The sequence below is a fragment of the Lissotriton vulgaris genome, chromosome 11 (genome assembly GCF_964263255.1).
Source record: "Lissotriton vulgaris chromosome 11, aLisVul1.2, whole genome shotgun sequence".
NCBI classification, from domain to species: Eukaryota; Metazoa; Chordata; class Amphibia; order Caudata; family Salamandridae; genus Lissotriton; species Lissotriton vulgaris.
Genome location: NC_141699.1, coordinates 92552072 through 92576850, shown reverse-complemented (window position 1 = coordinate 92576850; position 24779 = coordinate 92552072). Strand labels below are relative to the sequence as shown.

The window sequence follows — 24779 nt, the reverse complement described above, 5'->3', positions numbered from 1 at the left end:
ATTCATGACATGGTCAGTGACATCACTGATGACATCACTGATGACATCTTAAATGACATCACTGATGACATAACTGATGACATCTCAAATGACATCACTGATGACATCTCAAATGACATCACTGATGACATCTCATTTGATATTACTGATCACATCACTGATGATATCATTCATGTGATAATACGATGAACCTCTTCAGACTCTAATATAACCTTAGATACAATCAGTGTAAACAGACACTCACAGACTGTCACTCATCCATGGAGTTACTCACACACCTAGTCAGTCATACAAAGAATCAATCACACCTCCATTTCCTCAACTATACAGTTATACACACCTTACTTATTCAAACATATACTAACACACATTTACTCTCTTATACAATCCCTGATACAAGTTCACAATGATCCATACAGCCACTCACACATTCACTGGCTCTCATGCACAGTTATTTATATATGTCAACTCTCACATGTACTGTGTTTTACATATGTACTTACTTTGACATGTAGCACTAAGATATCCATTCACTCATCAATAGACTCATGCACACAGTCAACCGCCCATACAGCTGTTTCCACATGCTCTTTTGAACCCATACATCTAGTGAATCCACTGCTCACACATCTATGCACAGAGTCATACACCTCCCAGCCACCCACACACACACTCAGTGTCCCATACAAATACTTGGGCAACCAATCAATAACCCATATAGTTACTCATATAGCTACTGATCAACACATGCAGCAGTTTACAGAACAACAGACATAATGATGCACAAATTAAGACAGTTTAGTCACTAACTCATGCACTCATTGAGACACATTTAATCACTCACTCATACAGTCAGTCATGCACCTACTAAATCCTTCATCCAGACACTTATACATCCATTCTTCAATATGTAAGACATATTTTAACTTTACAGACTATATATGCGAGTTTCAATGGTTTTGTGTGAGTAAAATAAGGTTTTGTAAATGCTAATCCCTAACTATATATGGTCTATAACCTATGGTTTTTTCTGTGAATATATATATATATATATATATATATATATATATATATATATATATTAACTGAAAAAACCATAGGTTATAGACCATATATAGGTAGGGATTAGCATTTACAAAACCTTATTTTACTCACACAAAACCATTGAAACTCGCATATATAGTCAGTTGCACTAACTATATATCACACACCCGCAATCCACTGCTGATGATGTCACATATTACATCATTCATGACATGGTCAGTGACATCACTGATGACATCACTGATGACATCTCAAATGACATCACTGATGACATCACTGTTGACAACTCAAATGACATCACTGATTACATCACTGATGACATCACTCATGTGATAATACGATGAGCCTCTTCAGACTCTAATATAACCTTAGATACACTCAGTGTTAGCAGACACTCACAGACTTTCACTCATCCATGGAGTTACTCACACACCTAGTCAGTCATGCAAAGAATCAATGACACCGCCATCTCCTCAACTATACAGTTATACACACCTTACTTATTCAAACATATACTAACACATATTTACTCTCTTATACAATCCCTGATACAAGCTCATAATGATCCATATAGCCACTCACACATTCACTGGCTCTTATCCACAGTTATTTATATATGTCAACTCTCACATGTACTGTGTTTTACATATGTACTTACTTTGACATGTAGCACTGAGATATCCATTCACTCACCAATACACTCATGCACACAGTCAACCGCCCATACAGCTGTTTCCACATGCACTTTTGAACCCAAACATCTAGTGAATCAACTGCTCACACATCTATGCACAGAGTCATACACGTCCCAGCCACCCACACACACACTCAGTCTCCCATACAAATACTTGGGCAACCAATCAATAACCCATATAGTCTCCCATACAAATACTTGGGCAACCAATCAATAACCCATATAGTTATTCATATAGCTACTGATCAACACATGCAGCAGTTTACAGAACAACAAACATAATGATGCACAAATTAAGACAGTTTAGTCACTAACCCATGCACTCAGTGAGACACATTTAATCACTCACTCATACAGTCAGTCATGCACCTACTAAATCCTTCATCCAGACACTTATACATCCACTCATTCTTCAATATGTAAGATATATTTTAACTTTACAGAAACATAGTCACTGGATGTTGTCATCAGTGATGTCATCAGTGATGTCATTTGAGATGTCATCAGTGATGTCATCAGTGATGTCACTGACCATGTCATGAATTATGTAATATGTGACATCATCAGCAGTGGATTGCGGGTGCGTGATATATAGTTAGTGCAACTAGCTATATATGCGAATTTCAATGGTTTTGTGCAAGTAAAATAAGGTTTTGTAAATGCTAATCCCTAACTATATATGGTCTATAACCTATGGTTTTTTCAGTGAATTTTTAAGGTTTTGTAAATGCTAATTCCTAACTATATATGGTCTATAACCTATGGTTTTTTCAGTGAATTTCAACGGTTTTTTAATAGCAAATATCAAAAGCTATAAAATGTATTCTTCTTTCAATGCAAAAATATATTTTATGTGTTTGTAATATCATTTTTTTATTTATATATTTTTTTTATTACTTTTTTTTGTTTCGCTACCGGTCCGCGCACCGGGTAGCTTCCCGTTAGCTCAATTTGGTTCCGCGACCCGGTCCGCAAACCGGTAAATGTCCCGATAGCGCAACTACCGCGTTAGAAAACAACATCGTGACGTGTCGCATAAGCGCGATGTATCGCGTTGCTGCGTAATGCGTCTTATGACGCGCCGCGTTAGCGCACCCGGAAGCGCTCCGGAGCGCGAACCGAGGCGCGAAGCGCAGCGCCCTGGAAGCGCTCCGGGTGCGTAGCGGGACGCATAACGTAAGCATAACAGGTCATGTGACTTGTTCATAAAACTTTTCATTGGTTCATTTTACTTTTGGTTTCCTAATGATGGAAGGCTTGGTCATATGACCTAAAAATAACACTTTTCATTGGTTTAGAAATTTTTTTTTCCCAAATGATGAAAGCCCCACCTTTTTTCCTCACTCTGACTTTCATTTTTATGAGAGAAAGACCTACTTTCATTGCTTAGAAATGGCTTCATTGATTGCTGCAGCTGGTGGACCCCCACCACCACCACAACCTCCTAGGAAGAGAGGACCACCTCCTCAGGTTATCCTTGAGCAAGAGGAGGAAGAAGAGGAAGAAGAGGAAGAGGAGCAAGTGACCAATAGGTTTTTACCTGAACAGCCAAGGAGGTCCCATGCCAAAGAAAGTTACATATGGCAATTTTTTTAATTTCCCCAAGGACAAAAAAAGGTAAATGCCCGGTACGTTACCTGCCTGATCTGCCAAAATGAACTGTCCAGAGGGACAGAAAAGAAATATAGCTATGGGAATTATACCATGCATTGGCATATGGAAAGATGGCACCCTATAAACTATAGTGCTGCACAAGTACGTGACCTGCAGAATAACCCCCCACCTGTGGCCAGTACATCCAATCAAGAGGCAGTGACGGGACCAGAGGCGAGGGAGACGGTCCCAAATATACAGATGAACTTTGGGAGCATGAAATTTACCTGTATATTTTGCGGCAAGTTAATTACCTATGTAGAGAGGAGTATAACTCTAATCAATACAGCTTTTAAAAATCATCAATGTACAAAACGCCCTAAAAAATAAATTATCTTTTTTTTTGTTGCTCCTGTTGAGCCCTTTATAATGAATCATTTTCGTCCCCCCCCAAAAAAAACAAAAAAAATATAAAACCGTTCAAAAAATACAAAAAAACTAAAAAAATGTTCAGAAAAATAATAAAAAGAATATAAAACAACTAAAAATAATTTTAAAAAAAGTTATTTTCAGAACTACCTCCCCTTTATAAGAAATTGCTAGAATGTTTAGCACTCTGGCAACCTCTATTTCTTTTGATTCGCTTCCCGGTTCGCGCTCCGGTACGCAAACCGGGAAGCGAACTAAAATTTTTTTTTTTTTTAAAAAAAGAAGAGTATGTAAACAGAGAGTAATGTTAAAAGAAAGACAAATAGAGGGAGTAACACAGAGATACTGTTTAAAGAGGGACTGAGAAAAGGAGTGGAAAGAGTAATGTAATTAAGTAATAGAAAAAGAAATGAGGGAAGTAGCAAAGGCAGGAAACTGAGGGTTAAAGAAATGAAGCAGTGGAACTAATAAAAGTTAAATGTGATAGAGATGTAACGTAAAGAGTACTAAACACTTACCTTATAATTGCCGTTAACTTAGTCACTTGTTATTTTTATACTTTTAATCTGTGTAAGAAAGAACAAAAATTTTAAAAATAATAGAAGGTAGTAAAAGATGAGTGAGCATGAGACAAGATGAATACATAATAAAAATCACAATTCAAAGTACAAAATTAATTATACATATTTAATGGTTTATTTTTGCTGTTCTCAGAATATATCAAATTTCAGTGAAAACAGTGAGTTGAAGGTATTCATCATATAACAGCGGGGAAAAAAAAACACAATCAAAATGATTGTGTTTAAAAAACCCATATAATATAATCAATCTGAAATCAGAACTCCTCAAAAGTAACTTACTTTCTATGACGTCAAAGGATCTCCTATGAACAGCTTATACTCTGTTGTGCTGTTATTATTTTCTGCCCGCCACTTTCTGAAAGATAAGCTCCATCGTTTTAAGAAAAATTAGACATACAAAGCAATTTAAAACAGCAGACTAAATTACAACAACACCTAGAATCATTATAGTCCAGTTACCTACCCTAAATTCTCACTTCTGAAAATAAGTCAAAAGGCAACATTGCTTCATACTCAAATGGTAATCATTGCCAAAAGACCAGCCTTTTTTATATTTCAAATAAGCTGTGTAATATCCTGATGTTGTCAAAGGACCATCATAACATATAATAGCTGCAGTTACAAATGTTCTTCCTGAAATCGATGACTGTGTAGCCAAAACATTTTTAATTAGACTTGACAACTTATTTTCATTCAGTTTATGTAGTTGAAATTGTAAAATTACATTTCACCCATAGGTTTCTATAAAAAATGTGGACAGCATTGCAGGCTTACATTTCCTCTACTCCTTGTTTTGATCTGCTGCTTGAATTAGCTTATAAACACGAAGAGTTTTCGCTCTGTACTACACTTATCCACAAGGCCATATAGAGTAGGAGCCATTAGAACCTTTTGAAATTCCTCTGAACAAATCCCGAGATTCCTTCCCTAAAATTTTGGTTGTAAGAACACCAGGTAAGAATTTTGAAGGTGGAAAGGCAATCTTTTTTTGAAAGTTAAAACATAATCATTGCAGAATGACCAGCCGTTTCCAGATTTTAAATAAGCTGAGTAATGTCCTGAAGTTGTTGAAGGACCGTCATGATATATAATTGCTGTAGTTACAAAAGTCCTTCCTGATATTGACAACTGCGAAGCCACAACATTTTTAATTAAAGTTGTCAATTTAGTTCCATCAGACCTACATCGTTGGACCATTAAAATGACATACTGGCCATAACTTCGTATAATTAACGTGGACAGCATTGCAGACATACATTGGCTACACTCCATGTTTTGATCGGCTGCTTTTACTAGCTTATTGAAGGATACTGATTTACTGTCAGGCAAAGTTAAATATATAAATCTTTCTGAGTCTACACTAGTAGTATTTGATAGCCTACAGTTCTCGCAATCATTCTGCCATTGATAAGAAAGGCCAAACAGATAACCTACATCTACACCTTCATCTTGCAATACATCAAGCATATACATTAAAAACTCCTGACAATCCTGCTGAATATTTTGAGAGAATTGCGTTTGACATGAACATTTGTCTAACAGATTACGAATTTCAGACACACTTTCTACTCTTGTTCTATCAGCGCTACATTTCTCTAACACAGAATTCAACAAACAGCATAAACTTTGTTCCGAATTGATCACAATCTGTTCTTTTAAAGTGTCTAGTGAAAAGACAACATTAACCACTACATTAGCATAGCAGTTGACACCAGAACTTTTTTCAAATTGAAAACCAACAACATCTTCAACAGAATTCATTTTCTTTCTGCTTACAATTTTCGGTTCGTCGACTTTTGGTCTTTTTGCTACAACCTTCCTACTATTACCGATATTTCTTCGTTTCCGGCCTACCACACATTTCTCAAACAAATGATATTGAGGCAAATGTGGCGCATACTCTCTTCTTAACCTATTGTATTCCTTAACACAATCTAGATCCGCACAAATGTTTGTGACATCACAGTCAATCAAGTGCAATCGCGATAAAGTTCTGACTCGTGACAATGCTACATAAGCCATACCCTCTTTGAACACAGAACTGCCAATATTCACTAAAGCAGTGTCTACACTTAAACCTTGCGATTTATGGATTGTCACCGCATATGCCAAGCAAACAGGAAACTGCTTACAGCGAACATATAAGTCTTTTACAAGCAAAAACCTAGCTGTGCAACGGCCAATTAGCTGTACTTCCTCAATGCCATCAAATTTGATTTTTAAAAATTCAATTCCATCTCTATTTCTGTATTTCTCAAAATCAACAACATTACCCATTGATCCATTTACCAGACCTCTTTCAACATGTAAATTCCTTCTCAAAATGATACGGCAATTTAAGCACACATTCAGAGTCTTTTCAAAACCAGCAGTTTTAGATATAGTCTTCTCTAATGAATCCAATTTAGATTTCAAATTCTCAGACAAAATAATTGTTGCTCCCATATGCTCTATTCTGTCAATAGCTTCCAGTTTCACAATCTCTTGGTTTTCTAAATTCAACATTTTGTTGTTGAAGATGGAACATTCTGCAAGAGTTGGCATCAAACATATTCCAGATTTCTTCTTAGTAATTTTCTGAAAAATATCCTCTGGCAGAACGTCTTCTTCTGGATACAAATTTGACAGTAATCGTGCATGTAAAGCTTCTTTCCCACGCTCGGTCACTTTCCCAATTCTAACATCTTGTAGAATATTCTTGTAATCTTCATCCTTCGCCTGACGCATATTTTCACGCAGCTCAGCATAATTGAAGTTTAACCATATGTTAACGTTGCCAATGCTCCCTAGGCACTTCCTGGTATCTTTATGCGTAAGCAGTTTAAACACTGGTTGTCCTTTCACTGGTGTCAGCTGCAGAAGATCACCGAAAACAATGATGTGTTTGCCACCAAATAACACATCATACTCTGTTTTAAGAACTTCCTGCATTCTCAAATGCACACAGGCAAGCATGACATTGGAAACTATGCTTACTTCGTCAATGATAAGAAGTTTCATCTTCTTCAGGACTCTAGATACTTCACAACAAGCATCTCCAGATAACTTGTGGTATTGTAATTTGTAATCATGCTCCACTGGCAGCATCAGTAGCCGATGCAAAGTAATACCTTTAATGTTATGTGCTGCCAGTCCAGTTGGAGCGGTGACAACACAAGACAGCGATGACTCAGTCCTTTTCTGCAGATAACATGAAATTGTTTTAATGCGGAAACTTTTTCCAGTTCCTGCTTCTCCACTCACGTACAGTCTGACAGGCTTCAACGACGTACATGAGCACTCTTTCTTCTCATGACTTAATCCATGCTCAATTTGTTTGGTAACTTCGTCATATATTTTCCTCTGCTCAACGTTGAGTTGTCTTTCCAAGTCTTCTAAGTTAACCGCTCCTCCTGAGCATGTGCCATGGCTCTTTCCACTTCAATCATGGTAGTGGCAGCTTCATTTTCGATAACTGGTTCTCCTAGTGGATCCTGACTCAATGAAACAGAACTCTGACTGTCCTGAGAACTGTCTCTAGCAATCTCAGCTGCAATTGTTGCTTCCTGCTCGATTTCTGCATTCAACATTTCTAGATATTTTGGAAAAACAGGACATTCTATGGACTCCTTGGCTGCATTGAAAGAGTCTTCGTAACAGAGGAAATCTCCAAGCAGTTCCTCTTCTGCACGCCAAGGCTTGAAAAGTTGCAAAAGAGCTAAATAGAAAAACTCTTTTCTTTCTGGAGATTCGCAATTCAATTTTCGATGATTTACCAATTGACATTTTCTTTGCTTGACCAGACATCCCTCACTTCCAATTACAGCATACACTCCTTTATCAATATCTTCTTTGATGTTCCTCTTGAAAATGTAATTTTGTAGAACCTCATACAGACAAACATTCTCCAGGTGACTGCTTCTATTTGGATAATATGTATCCAACATGTTGGTCTTCAAAATATCTGTACTGCTTGGCTCCTTCTCCGCCAAATACTCAATTTCCCGTACAGGTTTCAGAACTCGATTACGTGTTGCAGCAAGACCAAGACTCGCCCAAATGATACTCCTAGATTTGGCATAGAGACTTGCTGAAGATAACCGGTCAGAACATTCGTAAACTCCGATTTCTCGATGCGACAACATCTTCAGACTGAAACTGTACAACTTCTTACTGAGGCTCTTTTCATGGGAAATATCCTCCCACATATCCTTCAGTTCTGTCTTTTCTTTTTTTGTGATGTAAGACGCCACATACTGAGCCACAGCCATACAGTTGTCAGCCACAAACTGTATATCCATGTTAGCATTCCACATGGACAAAATCACTGGGTTGTAGTCGTTAATGTACTTAGACTCTTCGTTTCTTTGAAAATTGTATGTGTTTTTGGGTGATTTCCTCGTCACATTATGTCGCAGCGAAGACATCAAATTGTTCACTCTTCCTTTAGATATCACCGATCGTGGAAATGCAAAACGACATTTGGTGTAGTACTTGTCCTTGTTTCTGAATTTACGACGACAGTACTTTCCACAACGATGGCTTTGAAACCGTAAAACTTGTTCTCTTAGACTTTTATCTTCCTTTGTCTTTGGAACAGCACATGTAGAATACTGTTCTATGAAACTCATCACTAAGTCATTCGGATCTGTTCCAAATTTGGGTGCATCTTTGATCAATAGCAGCATATGTACATGAGGAGCACCTCTTGCTTGATACTCCTTTCTCCAGAAGAAATCCAACACCTCTCCAAGAGGTGGATTTTTCTTGTTCGTGATGAAAGACATCATAGCTTCAAATCTATGATTGAAGTACCTGCATACATTCACTGGATCCAAAGAGCACAGTTCTCCGGGTGTCTTGAATTCAACGCTTGACACAAAACAACATTCTAAATGCACAGCTGGCTTCCTTATTTTCTCCAAAAAGCATACTAGTCTCTTTCTAAAATAAAGGAACCATATCTCCCCTTACCAAATGCTTTTTGAATTTCAAAACAGTCTCAGAGGCCCTTGCACAAGGGGAAAGTGACTTGAAATGGCCAAGCACACATGGGGGCGTATTTACAAGGCCCTTGCACCAGGGGGAAGTGATTTGAAATGTGCAAGCACACATGACGGCGTATTTACAAGGAACTTGCACCAGGGGTAAGTGATTTAAAATTGCCAAGCACACATGAGGGCATATTTAGAAGGCCCTTGCACCAGGGGTAAGTGACTTAAAATGGCCATGCACACATAGGGGTGTATTTACAAGGCCCTTCCACTATTTATGCATCGCTTTTAACATTTACAATGTGGAGCACCATGGGGCAAAAACAGCACAGATGCATCATGCATCTATTCCACAAAAGCGACGCATTGCAGGAGTCACATCACAAGTAAATAAATTCTTATAAATTTAAAAAGCATTCCTTTTCCTTAAAAACGATTTTCTGATCATAATTTGAAAAACATAGCACAGCTCCTATGTACTACCACACCTTGTCAGTACTAATACTTCACATTATCGGCAATTACAATTTGTAAAAGAATGCAAAATCTTCTTGGAAAACATAATGCAAACACTTGACACAAAACATAATTTTAAATGCACAGCTGGCTTCCTTATTTTCTCCAAAAAGCATACTAGTCTCTTTCTAAAATAAAGGAACCATATCTCACCATAGCAAATGCTTTTTGAATTTCAAAACAGTCTCAGAAACACACCAATTTTTCTTTAGCAGAGCAAAAGGTATGCACTCCAGAGGCTGCAACCAAGAAAGGCACAGAAATGCTGATATTCATCACATATATCTCTCATGTCACCCAATCAAAACTCTTCCCTCACTTTTTTCAAATCAACACCCTTCCCCCCTCTGCCCTTTCTGCCCTTTTTCCATAGCAACTACCTCCTGACAGACCTCTCATGTTTACAAGTTCACACAACAATGTTTCAAATGAACTCTGAACTCTCAGTACACCTGCTAATCCACTGCAATCTTTCTTAAAATAATTTTTTCTTAACCATTCAAATTACATCTTTCAAAGAACACATCCATGCACCCTAACTTTCTGTTTTCAGCAATGGAAATCCACCAATCACTGCTAATGAACCATTAGCACTGAAACTCCACAGTTTTTTTCTTTACAAACTCCTACTGTTTCAACTGCCATTTCATTCCCACATTTCATTTGACTGCAGCAGAACCTCCTCTAACCATGTTTTCTGTCTGGATTCTTGGACATAGCTACATCCACTGGGCTCACAGGTATGCTGATAACAGAAATTTACACAACCTCAATTTACAAAATGTGGATATCAAATGGATTGGGCAGAGAGGATTGAGATGTCACCAATTGATACCATTGGTGAAAACCTTTTTGCATTTGCCAAACCCTGAACTCATAATAGTGCACTGTGGAGGAAATGATTTGGGCACTTTGACTGGGGTAGGTCTGGAAATGCCTTTAAAGGACACCTTTGAGCAATTGATGGCACTTTTTCCTCAAACTGCCTTGGTATATTCCAATATATGCCAAAGACAAAAATGGAGGTGGTCCAATCAATTTTGTCCACAAATTGAGAAAGCGAGGAAGCATGTAAATAAGTCTGTTTCAGCTTATATGAGTGACCATGGAATGGGCGCCATCTACAACAATAACTTGCGTTACTACATGCAAGATATCTACAGAGGAGATGGTGTGCACTTCTCAGATGAGGGAAACAAAGTTTTCATACAAAATTTAAGACTGTGTATTGGTACCTACTTATAAGTACCTAGAACTTACACAGAACACAAAAGCTCTTTTCAGAGCTACCTTAACTATAATTACTCTTTCCAAATTTCGAATGTACCTTTTTTCACAAATTTTCACTTATGTTCGCTTCCCGGTTCGAGTACAGGCAGCTAACCGCGCGAAAAATTCAATTTTTTTTTTATTCCAACATATATGAGCCTCCTCAGCCACTCTCAGAAAACCTAGGGGGTCAGGATACGTGTCCCGTGCCCCCTTATACCCATTTCCCACATTGTTTTTCCTCCATCTTGTGATTAAATTTCACCGAAACACAAAATGGCGAACTCCCATTACGCTACCGGTGAGCGACCCGGTTCACGTACCGGGAAGCGCTTCTACCGCGAAAAATAAAAATTTTTTATTTGCCCCACAGGACCCTTTAATAACACCAACATCATTCCTAGGGGGTCAAGAGGGGTCTACCTTGCCCCTTTTCATTAAATTCCCCCTTCGTTTTTTTCCTCCTCTTGTCTCTCGATCCTACCGAGAGACAAGATGGCGGCCGGTCCTAACTGTTTAGAATGTTGACAGACACCGGAGAGCCAATCAGCGTCACTTCGCGAAGTTCCGTTACGCGTCAGGTACGCGAACCGGGGCGCTAACCGGAGCGCTGTCACAGATATATCTGTGTAAGATGCCACATACCGAGCCACAGCCATACAGTTGTCAGCCACAAACTGTATATCCATGTTAGCATTCCACATGGACAAAATCACTGGGTTGTAGTCGTTAATGTACTTGGACTCTTCGTTTCTTTTCAAATTGTATGTGTTTTTGGGTGATTTCCTCGTCACATTATGTCGCAGCGAAGACATCAAATTGTTCACTCTTCCTTTAGATATCACTGATCGTGGAAATGCAAAACGACATTTGGTGTAGTACTTGTCCTTGTTTCTGAATTTACGACGACAGTACTTTCCACAACGATGGCTTTGAAACCGCAAAACTTGTTCTCTTAGACTTTTATCTTCCTTTGTCTTTGGAACAGCACATGTAGAATACTGTTCTATGAAACTCATCACTAAGTCATCCGGATCTGTTCCAAATTTGGGTGCCTCTTTGATCCATAGCAGCATATGTATATGAGGAGCACCACTTGCTTGATACTCCTTTCTCCAGAAGAAATCCAACACCTCTCCAAGAGGTGGATTTTTCTTGTTCGTGATGAAAGACATCATAGCTTCAAATCTATGATTGAAGTACCTGCATACATTCACTGGATCCAGAGAGCACAGTTCTCCGGGTGTCTTGAATTCAACACTTGACACAATACAACATATTAAATGCACAGCTGGCTTCCTTATTTTCTCCAAAAAGCATACTAGTCTCTTTCTAAAATAAAGGAACCATATCTCACCTTACCAAATGCTTTTTGAATTTCAAAACAGTCTCAGAGGCCCTTGCACCAGGGGGAAGTGACTTGAAATGGCCAAGCACACATGGGGTCGTATTTACAAGGCCCTTGCACCAGGGGGAAGTGATTTGAAATATGCAAGCACACATGACGGCGATTTACAACAAACTTGCACCAGGGGTAAGTGATTTAAAAATGCCAAGCACACATGAGGGCATATTTAGAAGGCCCTTGCACCAGGGGTAAGTGACTTAAAATGGCCATGCACACACAGGGGTGTATTTACAAGGGCCTTGCACCACTTATGCATCGCTTTTAACATTTACAATGTGGAGCACCATGGGGCAAAAACAGCACAGATGCATCATGCACCTATTCCACAAAAGCGACGCATTGCAGGAGTCACATCGCAAGTAAATAAATTCTTATAAATTTAAAAAGCATTCCTTTTCCTTAAAAACGATTTTCTGATCATAATTTGAAAACACAGCACAGCTCCTATGTAGAAGGACACCTTGTCAGTACTAATACTTCACACTATCTACAATTACAATTTGTAAAAGAATGCAAAAGCTTCCTGGAAAACATAATTAAAAACTTGACACAAAACATCATTTTAAATGCACAGCTGGCTTCCTTATTTTCTCCAAAAAGCATACTAGTCTCTTTCTAAAATAAAGGAACCATATCTCACCTTACCAAATGCTTTTTGAATTTCAAAACAGTCTCAGAGGTCCTTGCACCAGGGGGAAGTGACTTGAAATGGCCAAGCACACATGGGGGCGTATTTACAAGGCCCTTGCACCAGGGCGAAGTGATTTGAAATGTGCAAGCACACATGACGGCGAATTTACAAGGAACTTGCACCAGGGGTAAGTGATTTAAAATTTGCCAAGCACACATGAGGGCATATTTAGAAGGCCCTTGCACCAGGGGTAAGTGACTTAAAATGGCCATGCACACATAGGGGTGTATTTACAAGGCCCTTCCGCTATTTATGCATCGCTTTTAACATTTACAATGTGGAGCACCATGGGGCAAAAACAGCACAGATGCATCATGCATCTATTCAACAAAAGCGACGCATTGCAGGAGTCACATCGCAAGTAAATAAATTATTATAAATTTAAAAAGCATTCCTTTTCCTTAAAAACGATTTTCTGATCATAATTTGAAAACACAGCACAGCTCCTATGTACAACCACGCCTTGTCAGTACTAATACTTCACATTATCTGCAATTACAATTTGTAAAAGAATGCAAAATCTTCTTGGAAAACATAATGCAAACACTTGACACAAAACATAATTTTAAATGCACAGCTGGCTTCCTTATTTTCTCCAAAAAGCATACTAGTCTCTTTCTAAAATAAAGGAACCATATCTCACCTTAGCAAATGCTTTTTGAATTTCAAAACAGTCTCAGAAACACACCAATTTTTCTTTGGCAGAGCAAAAGGTATGCACTCCAGAGGCTGCAACCAAGAAAGGCACAGAAATGCTGATATTCATCACACATATCTCTCATGTCACCCAATCAAAACTCTTCCCTCACTTTTTTCAAATCAACACCCTTCCCCCCTCTGCCCTTTCTGCCCTTTTTCCATAGCAACTACCTCCTGACAGACCTCTCATGTTTACAAGTTCACACAACAATGTTTCAAATGAACTCTGAACTCTCAGTACACCTGCTAATCCACTGCAATCTTTCTTAAAATCATTTTTTCTTAACCATTCAAATTACATCTTTCAAAGAACACATCCATGCACCCTAACTTTCTGTTTTCAGCAATGGAAATCCACCAATCACTGCTAATGAACCATTAGCACTGAAACTCCAGAGTTTTTTTTCTTTACAAACTCCTACTGTTTGAACTGCCATGTCATTCCCACACTTTATCTGACTGCAGCAGAACCTCCTCTAACCATGTTTTCTGTCTGGTTTCTTGGACTTAGCTACATTCACTGGGCTCACAGGTATGCTGACAACAGAAATTTTCACAACCTCAATTTACAAAATGTGGATATCAAATGGATTAGGCAGAGAAGATTGAGATGTCACCAATTGATACCATTGGTGAAAACCTTTTTGCATTTGCCAAACCCTGACCTCATAATAGTGCACTGTGGAGGAAATTATGTGGGCACTTTGACTGGGGTACGTCTGGAAATGCTCTTAAAGGACATCTTTGAGCAATTGATGGCACTTTTTCCTCAAACTGCCTTGGTATATTCCAATATATGCCAAAGACAAAAATGGGGGTGGTCCAATCAATGTTGTCCACAAATTGAGAAAGCGAGGAAGCATGTAAATAAGTCTGTTTCAACTTATATGAGAGACCATGGAATGGGCGCCATCTACAACAATAACTTGCGTTACTACATGCAAGATATCTACAGAGGAGATGGTGTGCACTTCTCAGATGAGGGAAACATAGTTTTCATACAAAATTTAAGACTGTGTATTGGTACCTACTTATAAGTACCTAGAACTTACACAGAACACAAAAGCTCTTTTCAGAGCTACCTTAACTATAATTACTCTTTCCAAATTTGGAATGTACCTTTTTTTACTAATTTTCACTTATGTTCGCTTCCCGGTGCGCTACCCGGTTCGCGTACCGGCAGCTAACCGCGAGAAAAATTTAATTAATTTTTTTATTCCAACATATATGAGCCTCCTCAGCCACCCTCAGAAAACCTAGGGGGTCAGGATACGTCTTCCGTGCCCCCTTATACCCATTTCCCACATTGTTTTTCCTCCATCTTGTGATTAAATTCCACCGAAACACAAAATGGCGAACTCCCGTTACTCTACCGGTGAGCGACCCGCAAAGGCACATCGGGGTACCAGTCCCTACAATTTTGCCAAGTTTGGTGGAAATCCATTCAGCCGTTCGGGCTAAAAGTGAGTTTGACTGCCCTATGGAAATTAACATGGAGAAAACACGGTTTGGGACCCCCCTTTTATCTCGGCCCCCGCTTGACGAATCCCCCCCACATTTTCAGGAAAGGAGCAGAGCAGAGCGGGCCACGAACTTTGAGAAATTTGCGAAGATTCGTCCACCGGTGCCAAAGTTATTCCCAATAGAATGTTGCGGATTTCCTATGGAAAGTAGATCCTAACTATAACTACCTCTACTGGCGACCGCCAGTAGGTAATATATTTATATATATATATATTATATATATATATATATATATATATATATATATATATATATATATATATATATATATATATATATTCACAGAAAAAACCATAGGTTTTACACACGTTATAGTTAGGAAGTAGCATTTAAAAAACCTATGAAATTCACTGAAAAAACCATAGGTTTGACACATGGTATGGTTAGCTGGAAATTTTACTGACATAAAACCAATGAAATTCCACGTTATAGTTAGTTGGACTCACTATAACTTGCGCGTGCAATGCACTGCTGATGACGTCACATATTACATCACTCATGACATGGTCAGTGACATCACTCATGACATCACTGATGACACCATCCAGTGAATGTGTATCTTACTGAAAAATAAATATTAGTGAATAATGTTTAAATATTTAAATATATATATTAGTGTTTCACTTTGTGTATAAGTGGCTACATGTGTTGGTAAGTAGCTACATGCGTATGTATATGGGTTATTAGATGTTTCTCTTAGTATCAGTATGAGTGTCTATATGGTTTGGTGGGGGTATTACTTAGCACATAGATGCATGAGTGACTGACTCTCTGTTTGTATGTGTTTTGAAGACAGCATATGTGCAGGAGTGTATGGGTGGATGAGTGTGTATATGTGTTTGTTAGTGAGTGAATGACTGTCTCACTAGTGTCTTTATCAGTAACGACATATGTTGTAATCTAGTATATGTGAATATTGATGTATATAAGTGACTATATGTGAGAGTAAGAGATTGAAAGAGTTCCTGTTTAAATAAGTATGTGTTTCTATAAGTGATTGTTTAAGAGAATAAATATGTGTAATTTTCAATAGAAGTAAGGTGGAAGTGTGTGTATAACTCTATATTCAAATAAATGGATGTTCAATAGTTTATTTCCACGTGTGAGTATGTGTGTGAGTAACTTTTCGATGATTGTCGGTGTGTAATAGGATGTATAGGTGTATCACTTCATATGATGAGTGAGTATATGTATGAGTGGATGTGTATATAGATGGTGGAATTACTGAATTACTTGTTGTAACTGATATGGGTATCTGCATTTTTTTTTAAATTTCAGTTTCTATTTTTGAATATGTGTTTCAAGGGTTACATTACAGTGAAAGGAGGTCTGTCACTATGTCACAAGGATGGTGTCATCAGTGATGTCACTGACCATGTCATGAGTGATGTAATATGTGACGTCATCAGCAGTGCATTGCACGCGCAAGTTATAGTGAGTCCAACTAACTATAACGTGGAATTTCATTGGTTTTATGTCAGTAAAATTTCCAGCTAACTATAACATGTGTCAAACCTATGTTTTTTTCAGTGAATTTCATAGGTTTTTTAAATGCTACTTCTTAACTATAACGTGTGTAAAACCTATGGTTTTTTCTGTGAATTTCATTGGTTTTTAAAATGCTAATTCAGAAAAATGTCGTGTATGCAACCTATACTTTTGGCAATAAAGTTCTGGCAATATTTTTTTCAAAAACAAGCCGTTTTCTTCACTGTTGAAGTTGCATGGAGACTCCTTGTAAAGCAATACAGAATTCGAAAGTCTGTACCTTGCCTTTTTTTAAACACATTAAAATTTGTCTGTAAATAAAAATAGCCTTACTAAACTTTCGTGCGCGACCCGGTGTGCGCACTCTCGGCAACAGTTGTCAATAAAATGGATATCGCATTTCCAGGCTTTCGTGCGCGACCGAGTGCGCGCACAGGCCTATATATTTCGTAAAAACCTTGCAATTTGAACTTATTGAATTTCTTTATACACCCCTCAAAGAACTTATAGTATGTCAAAGAGACTGTACCTAGACTTCTTTTTTATTCTTATGAAACTTTTCAGTAAATGGAGCCGAATGTCTTTTTAAACTTTCGTGCGTTACTGGATGTACACACCTTGGTATTTTTTTTAGAAATATAAAACGTTTCATACTTTAACAATTGTGTGCTTAAATCCAGCTCAGAAGATATACAAAATCATGATGGTAGTTGGTTCAACCCGGACCGTTTATTAGAGATAGATCGTCCAACTCCACCGGAAGACACCCCTAATAAAAAGGACATATATATAAAATGCGGACTAGCCGCTGTATCGTGCTAGCAAACTATAACATATAAATCGTTAGAAAAAACAAAAGGAATCGAGCAAAATCAGTAGGCCACTGATGGGATCTTTTTTTGACCTCGCTAAAATAGAAAAATTAGGAACAACCCCTCATGAGAAATATGAAACTAGTGAGAGAAACCGAGCTCGACGCCATGATGGCTGCAAGACAGCTCGGCTCCGCCGCCCACCCCACCCAAAATAACGACAAATATTATAAAGATACACAACACACCAGCAAAGTAACAGGGTAAAACGTTTTATTAAATAACTATTTACATGGCAGCCTACTGCAACATGAAAACAACACTTTCAATTGGTTCTTAATAGTTTAAATTCTGGAATTTACACGCAGCACTCCACCCACTTCCCTCACTATCTTTTCTACTCTCAAGAGACAACAACGTCCTACATCTTTCGGAAGACTTTGGTGAAATGGCTACCGTATCTCAATCATCTTCCGAATCTGACCAAAATGATCGACTACCTTTAATAAGAAAAAATAAATCTTTCATCTGGCAATTTTTCACTTATCCTGAAGATCAAAAGAAAGTGAATGCACCAAAAGTAACCTGCACGATATGTGACTTGGTTCTCTCAAGAAGAAATCCAGCAAAAAAATATTCCTTTTCCATACATACCATGGTGCGGCATGTCAAACAAGTGCACCCTCTGCAATTTGCAGAGGCAACGACAAGAGCCCTGGCCACGCTATCACCATTAGAGGTGGCCAGCACATCTTCTGATCGACGACCTGTATCTCCATGGAGTGCAGAGATGGACTTCAGATATTTAACTATATATGGTCTATAACCTATGGTTTTTTCAGTGATTTTCTTTGGTTTTTTAATAGCAAATATCAAAAGCTGTTTTGTGGAAAATGACTAAAACTAGGTATACATAAGCGGCGTTCATTTATGTTCACCACAGCCATTTTTAAAAGTAAAGTGAAAGTCGCGAAACAGTGGCCACGCCATCTAGTCCCTTTTAGGCCCCATCATGCACGTAAGTAACAGCCATTTTCTGTGTCATGGCCTCTCTGCCCACTGCCAATAGCCTATGATTGTTCGAAATTGGTTCTCTTTGAGTCATTCTCTGTTCACAAATAAGCATAAAGTCGCAATACTCTATTTAGTTTTTGCAGATAGTGAAGGATAGGTAGTGCACACTTTTGTCCCCTTTGCAACCCGTCATGCCTATCTCTGCCCCGTTTGTTGGTAGTTGGTTCAACCCGGACCGTTTATTAGAGGTAGATCGTCCGACTCCACCGGAGGACCCCCCTAATAAAAAGGACATATATATAAAATGCGGACTATCCGCTGTATCGTGCTAGCAAACTATAACATATAAATCGTTAGAAAAAACATGAAACTAGAGAGACGAACCGAGCTCGACGCCATGATGGCTGCAAGACAGCTCGGCTCCGCCACCCACCCCGCCCAAAATAACGACAAACACTATGCAAATATTATAAATATATACAACACACCAGCAAAGTAACAGGATAAAACGTTTTATTAAATAACTATTTACATGGCAGCCTACTGCAACATCAAAAAACAACACTTCTAATTGCTTCTTAGTAGTTTCAATTCTGAAATTGAACACCCAGTACATCCAGAGGTCATGTCCGACAATTGTGTGGGGGGATGCCTTGCTAATGCCGCCACCCCCACCACCTTCTGTAGGAAGGACTCTGGATATCCTTGGTCCCTGAGAAGCTTCGATGTCCCTGCCTTGCACAAATGTCATAAGTTCTGGATGTTGAGAGCCATACTTCAGGGTCCGACAAGTTGTGTGGGGGGATGCCTTGCTAATGCCGCGACCCCCACCACCTTCTGTAGGAAGGACTCTGGATATACTTGGTCCCTGAGAGGCTTCGATGTCCCTGCCTTGCACAAATGTCATAATTTCTGAATGTTGAGTGCCATACTTCAGGGTCCAAGAAACGCGGACTCGGAGGGGGCGCTTGGCTCCTGCCCCCTCCCCAAGTCTTGTTCCCCTGGTATGGTCTGAGATCGCCCCCGACATAGGCGGCCGGCTCCCGGGGTCAGGCGGAACTTCTTGCCTTTTGATGCCTCTTCCATTCTGGACCTTGTCCCACAATCCGTTTGACCTGAAGACACGTCCTGTGGTGCCCTGGTCCGACCATCACATTTACACCGTCTCACCCGCCATCCGGCTGAATTGCACCCACTCTTCCGATACAGCGACAGGCGGCTGCCACGGAGCTCAGGAAATGGCGGTCGGCTCCACAGACTTGGGCCTGGCCTGCAAGGATGGCTCTGGGCAACCCTGGAACTCGGACGCTTGACTGCTAGGGCATGAGCCCCATTCCCAAAAGCGTCCCCTCAGCCTTGAAGATTCTACAAGAGTCACCGAGGCCCCCGACTCCTGCAGACTTCCGGTGGGGAGCGACTGCCATGATTGCTCGCGGAATGGCCACGACGTAGCCACGGGGTGCTCTCATGCTGACGCCAGCTTCAGTCTGAAACATCCAGAAACACTGTAGACTACCAATTCGATCAGTTCCGGTGGAGCCCCAACGACGTATCGCGTTCTTGCGTAATCCGTCATATGACGCGCCGCGTTAGCGCACCCGGAAGTGCTCCGGTGCGCGAGGCGCGAAGCGCAGCTTCCCGGAAGCAATGCGGAGCGCGTAACGTAAGCATTTACATTTCAGTTGGTTCTCCCTCACAATATTTTCAATGTCACATAAAAGTCACCCATCACCCACTGCCATCTCTGGCTGTTTCCATGGTAACACCTCATTCTGCACCTGGCTGAAGGCACAGGTCAAAAGTTCATATCTCAACGTTCTACAGCAAAGTAACAACACTGTTTTCCCTCCAGAAACACCTGCCAATCCACAGCTCTGTTACATGTCTTTTTTTTCACACCCAATAGTACTTTTCGTTTAACATAAACATTAACATGCAACGTACTGTTCAATCTCCACTTCTTACAATCAACCAATCATTTTTATTTTTTAAACCACACCCAGCCTCTTCCTTTTTCTTTATTTAGAATTTCAACTTCTAACTACCATTCCACTTCCAGAACCGATCGGAGGACGACTACAAATCCCTTGAAAATGAAGGTCTGGCTAATAGGACACAGTTACATTCACTGGAGTGAAAAATATGCAGTAAGCAGACGAATTTGCAACCTCAGCTTACCAAATGTACACATAACATTGATTTCCAGAAGAGGATTGAAATGTCACCAATTGATTCCATTGGTGAAAACTTTTATGCATCTCCCAGAACCAGACCTTATAATTGTGCACTGTGGTGGGAACGATCTAGGCACAATCACTGGGGTAGGTCTGGAAATGCTTCTAAAAGACACCTTTCGACAATTGATGACACTTTTTCCTCGATCTGCCTTGGTATATTCCAATATATGCCAAAGACAGAAATGGAATTGGTCCAATCACCATTGTGCACAATTTGAGAAAGCAAGGAGACATGTAAATAAATCTGTTTCTGCGTTCCTCAGAGATTATAGCATGGGTTCTATTTACCACAACAACTTGCGATACCACATGCAAGACGTCTATAGGAGAGATGGTGTTCATTTCACGAATGAGGGAAACAGAATCTTCCTCTGCAACATCAGGCTCTGCACTCAATTAACACTCAATTAACACAATGGCTCTTTTCAGAGCCACCTTATATCTAAGCACTCAAACTTCTGATTTATCTCCATTTTCACACTCTTGTAAAAAGGTGTGCGCGACCGAGTGCGCGCACCACGCAACTTTAAAAAAAAATATATATATATATTTTCGCCTTTAAGGGCCTTACTGCACACCCTGAGAAAACCTACGCAGCAAAACAATCTCTACCTTCTCCCCTTTCCATGTTCCAACGCTTTGAAATCTACAATATATTTACTCGCAATGACAAAATGGCGGTCAACACTTCCTGATTTCCTTCGAATCGAACGTTAACAGACGTCACGCAGCAAAATTCAGCTCGCGCGCGCAGCCGTTTGGGTGCGCGCATGTGTGCGCGCGTATAGATATATAATTGACTTTAACTTTAATTTCCTCAGCAACTACTGAACGGATTTACACCATTCCAAAAAAAGCGTAATCTGCGAGCCGGACTGTACAGTTTTGCCAAATTTCTTATAAATCCATTCACCCGTTCGACCTGTAGCCGAGTCTAAAGGTCCTATGGAAAATAACATGGAGAAAACACGTTTTGGGACCCCCCTTTTATCTCAGCCCCCACTTGACCAATCCCCCCCAAACTTTTAGGGAAGGAGCGCAGCGGACCGAGCCATCTTCTTTGAGAAATTTGCTAAGATTCTTCAACCAGGGCCAAAGTTATTCCAAATAGAATGTTGAGGATTTCCTATGGAAACTAGGTCCTAACTATAACTACCTACTGGCGACCGCCAGTAGGTAATATATATATATATATATATATATATATATATATATATATATATATATATATATATATAAACAAGTCCACTTCCTCCGTTTCACCGGGACCTATGACTGCGGTGCAAACCAGGGGCAGAGGTCGCCCTGTAAACAATGTCTCCCACCAAGCACAGCAGCCGCTGTGCGAATGCACTTCCAATCCAGTCCTTCACAAAGTTTTCTACGAGATAGCGCGTGTGCTCAAATTAAATTTATTTCCTCATTTAGGTTCCAGCATGTAATTACACGGAAAACATGGAACAAAAACCCAATGCGTTTTGGCGATTTGACTCTCTCCTTGCTCATATGTATATATATATGGCAGAAGGACGTCTTTTTCCAAAGTTTCTTCAAAGAGGAGACGAACCCAGGAACTGGTGCATTATATATTTTTTTTGTGCTCAACACCAAACCGCCATAACGCGTTTCAGCCTAAAGAGGCCTTGATCACATGACAACGTCAGAAAGGGCGGAATACTCCTTTTAAAGTGCAACATGCCATAGTCTCACAATGACTTCATCATGAACATGAAAGACATACTAACATGATCACTGTTTTATGTGGAAATTTGCAAATGCATTGTACTGATCAAATCATTTAGGTAATCAGAAATACAAAGGTTTAGATAAATAATATCCCATAGCAGCCATTTAGAATAAATATAAAACAATTAAAATAAATAAATATGTTAAAATGTAAATACTCCATCACATTGCCCACTGGGGTAAAGATAGCCTTTATTTTATTTTGTTAACTTGAAACGATTCACAGAAGTGGAACTAAGAAGCACTACAACATCCAGAAGGCCGTGGAAGTGGCCACGCCCACTGGGGCAGGAAGTTGTTGATATAATTGGTGCATGGAGACCGTGTTAGTTAACAAACTGCCACAGAAGAAGAGAATCATTTCTCGAAACGCGTCTGGCAAATTGGCAAATTATGAACTGAGGAGGCTGGTGTTCACGCTCTTGCCTGTGTGCGCTGTGATTGTCATTAAAAGTGGAAACAGTATCTGCCCGCTGGCTTCTCTCTTTGGGGCAACCTTTACGTTGGATATATATATATATATATATATTTGCGGTATATGTCCTGACGTGCACTTGTGGCCTTAATTACATCGGCAGCACCAGCAAACAAGTGCATGTCAGGATCCTACAACATCTACGGGCAATTTTACACAATGACTCAAACTACCCAGTGGCACGCCACTTTGAGTCTACACACAATAGAGATGTAAATTGTTTATCTTATTATGTAGTGGGAGCAATACCAAAACTAAGAAGAGGTGGTAATAGGGATTTGAAATTAAGGCAGTTGGAATCCAATATGATATTGGAATTCGACAGTAAAAGCCCTAATGGCCTTAATAATACAGAAGATTTACATACCTTCCTCTAATATCCCTCAATACTCTATTCTGCAATTCTGGAATTATCTACAAGTGGTCTAGTTGGTATTAAACAAATCTGGATTTTCCGCTCTCAGGCAGTCAGGTTCCCTGTTGCCTGGAGTATGCTTTATCTGTTTGCACATATAACAACGATATTCCTAAACATTTCTTCAAATTTCCGTTCCGTCTAGTCAGGTTCCCTGTTAGGCGGAAACTAATGAATCCTCTTGAATCATTCGCTATTTTGTAAATATATGTAACATATTACTTGTACTTATTTTGATTTTCTACACAATTTTTATACACAGGGTGTTTTAATAAGAGTTATCTATTTATGATTATACTTGCTTGGATTATCAAATGCTTTTATCATGAATTTTAATTGAAGCAAAATGTGGTTTTAACCCAATTGTTGACAATATTGAAATAAGGCAAATTTGTTTACAAGTTGGTATTTCATGCACATGGTCACTTTCTCTTCCTCTAGACAAAACATAGGTCATAATTAATCTTTTGCACTTTTAGGACATGCACTGTTTGCACTTTAAAAATAGCACTTTAAGATCTTACCCATCCATCAGTTTGATCTCATTGAACAATCTATAAATTCTAACTATTTAAAGATGGAAACTTTTTTAACATACTCCCCTCCCTTTTTTTTCTTGTTCCCCTCTAGATACAAATATTTGATGGATTTATCCAGAGACTGCAGATGAAAACTTGTTTATTCAAGTGATTCTATTTTTTATGCAAATGTATTTATACGGATATATAGACACTTTAGTTACATCTTGTATGTGTCTTTTATTTCCATGATCATGTGACACATGGAGGAGGTGGTAAAGTTTGGGTGTTAAGTGCACTATAAAAATAGAAAATGTACAAAACAAAAATTGCATGTGAACAAGGGCTCTGGGAGCCCGAAACGCGTTATGCACTCTCGCACAACTTGACCAAATAAAAGAAGAAACTTAATATCTGGTCCTGTGGTCTGTCTCCTGGTTTTTCGTGTCTGGATGCAAGGAGTTTTTCGAGGATATATATATATATATATATATATATATATATATATATATATATATATATATATATATAGCAGAAGGACGTCTTTTTCCAAAGTTTCTTAAAGGACGAGTCGAACCCAGGAACTGGTGCATTATATATTTTTTTTGTGCTCAACACCAAACCGCCATAACGCGTTTCAGCCTAAAGAGGCC

The 24779-nt window shown here is 39.2% G+C and overlaps 1 protein-coding gene and 1 long non-coding RNA gene across 7 annotated transcripts in view; one reads left to right on the top strand and one right to left on the bottom strand.

Annotated features, from left to right (window-relative positions):
• Positions 1 to 24499, top strand: part of LOC147679022 (uncharacterized) — a 258997-nt gene extending 234498 nt beyond the window's left edge. Inside the window, exon 3 of the long non-coding RNA XR_015300870.1 lies at positions 24239 to 24499. This is a non-coding gene — a long non-coding RNA (uncharacterized LOC147679022). The remainder of the gene's footprint in view (positions 1 to 24238) is intronic.
• The window catches only part of LOC147679019 (solute carrier family 2, facilitated glucose transporter member 11-like), a 608312-nt gene that overhangs the window by 150461 nt on the left and 433072 nt on the right, over positions 1 to 24779 (bottom strand). The window lies entirely within an intron of this gene.